Below are 2,442 nucleotides of genomic sequence, written 5' to 3'. Positions count from 1 at the left end.
CATGTTTCCTTGCGACTTACATTATACAGTTACGCTTAAAGTCTGTTTTGCTTTTGTTGAGTCTGATGTAAGCTGCCCGGTTCAGGTGAATCAATACCTCGAAGGGACAGCCCGTATACTTCAAGTGTAATGGTCTGCTGGTAAAATTGTGAATGAAGTAAATGTGTTGAGCTTTCTTTTGTTCACTCTCGTTGTGATTACTTCTTGTGATTGCAATTTCTCTCCCTATATTTTCTCTTGCACTCTGATTACAAGCTTCCGTGACCGGCAAACAAGCTGACAAGTAGGCTTGTGGCGGTGAGGAGGGACCGTCGCGCCGCGCTGGCCCATTGAAGGAAATAGGCCTGTAACAACCCCATTGGTCTGGATCTCTACAAAACTAAAGTTCTATCCATTTAAAAAAAAAAATTAAATGTCCACGGTCCCATCTCAAAATTATTGAAGAAAAATTGAACTCAAAACATCCAAACGCTCACGACAGCTTGCATTTGTCATGTCAGCATCTGCTTATCTGAAATTTATCTACACTTTTCTTTCTGGCGGTTCATGTTTTCAAATGTTATCCAAAAGTGCGATGTACAAAAGATATTTTAGTTTAGTGTCAAGCAAAGTTCAGTACATTTTACAAGAATTGAAAAATGAACATGAATTTGCATACATGAAAAGAGGAAAAAAAGTTGTCCAGAATCAAACAGGAAGCCGAGAACAGACGAGTCAAAGAGTGGGTTAATGACTGTTGGGTTAGGTGATACAAATCACTCGTGATCTTTTCTCTTTTGGGATTTGATAGGTCATCTTTCTCATTGTTTTGGGTTCTTATAGAGAAAAGGTGAGTTATTCAATGTTCAAGGGTGGTTTTCTTCCATTATTAAAAAAAAAAGAGGGTTTTCTGTTGTAAATCTTTCCACATCCAAACCCTAAAGTCTAAAGGTGTTTTCGGTGCTCTCTTTATTTTATGGGTTTTGGATGAGAGAGTTGGTGTCTCACTAAATTGGTGACAGGAGGAGGTTGATTTCTAATCTTACAATCCCTTCTAATCTTCTTGTTGATGGTGAATTCTTGCTTGTCAACATTGCCCGTGGATATATAATCAGCTCATTATGAGAATCACATAAAATCCTTGTGATGTGAGTTATGCTCTTTTTCCTTTTTTCTATTTCTCTATTTGTACTTGTATGCATATATCTTGATATTATTTTGTTGTCGTTGGATTCTATATCACTAGAATTGATTTAAGCCATCAAATTGGTGGTGGTTTGCCCACAGAAATGACATTTGATCCTTTTGCAAGTCAGATCAGGTTTCAAGAAATGTTATATTCAAATATCTGAGGCTCCTTGGATGTCATTCATCACCTAGATGAACAGCGCCCAATAAACCCACCTAACCTTCAAGCTCTGAACGGTTCATAACTGTTCATTTTACAACAGATGCTATTCATTTAGAAAGTGCACAGAATTGGAAGGGCTTGTGGAACCCATTTTACATTTCACTGGGAGTATGGCTGTTGCCTATCTTGGAGATGAAGAAATCCCAAGAAAGCTTGGACAGCCACCTGATCCGCACTCCCTTTTTGTGTAAGGGTTGGGGGAAGGCAGAAAACCCCAACCCCAATTCCACAGGTTTTCCACTTGGCCGGGAGCCCACCACCCAACAAGTGATATCAGAGGAGCGCTTACCACCCAACATACGGTATCAAAGCTGGACCCAACATACATGGGACTGTCCAACTAAAACCACTTTAAAAAATCAATTTTAAAAGTGTCTGGACAAATCCAACTACATACATACATGTGATCTCTATAGTTAAAAACCTAACAACCAGCCCTTATAGCAAATTCCTTCAATGTGTACATAGGATTTTATAATATACTACAAATTGATGATTTGAAATTTTTGAAGTTCTCTAGATCATAAAAATCCAATCAAAAAATAGAAAACAAGAGTTGGTTCTTTGATTTTTTATTATGAATATAACATTCGGCCAGATTTTTTTTAAAAATACTTTTAAATATGATTTCTAAAAATAGTTTCAACAGTTCGGACCTTCCTTTGGTTAGGCAGTCCTCTCTCTCTCTCTCTCTCTCTCTCTCTCTCTCTCTCTCTATATATATATATATATATATATATATATATATATATATATATATATATATATATATATATATATATATATATATATAAAGCAGCTCAAGCATGGCTATTCCAGGTTCAGCTTAGCGAGCCCAAGCCAGCTAAACGAGTCAAATTTTGACAAGTCCAAGATGCTCAGCCGTTCACCTACCACTATGCGACCCTCGAAACGGTAATTGCCATGCCCATTTCAACTCTAAAACTCATGGTTCGTCCATCATTGAAGGATCCCTAAATCAACAATCGATAGTTGACAAAATGCAAAGAGATCCATTAGTTAGAAGCTATCGAGTTTCCACGAGACAAGCA

Source organism: Nuphar pumila, chromosome 4 (genome assembly GCF_984573655.1).
Source record: "Nuphar pumila chromosome 4, dmNupPumi1.hap1.1, whole genome shotgun sequence".
NCBI lineage: Eukaryota > Viridiplantae > Streptophyta > Magnoliopsida > Nymphaeales > Nymphaeaceae > Nuphar > Nuphar pumila.
The sequence above is the reverse complement of the archived record's forward strand: the minus strand, read 5'-3'. Positions refer to the sequence as shown.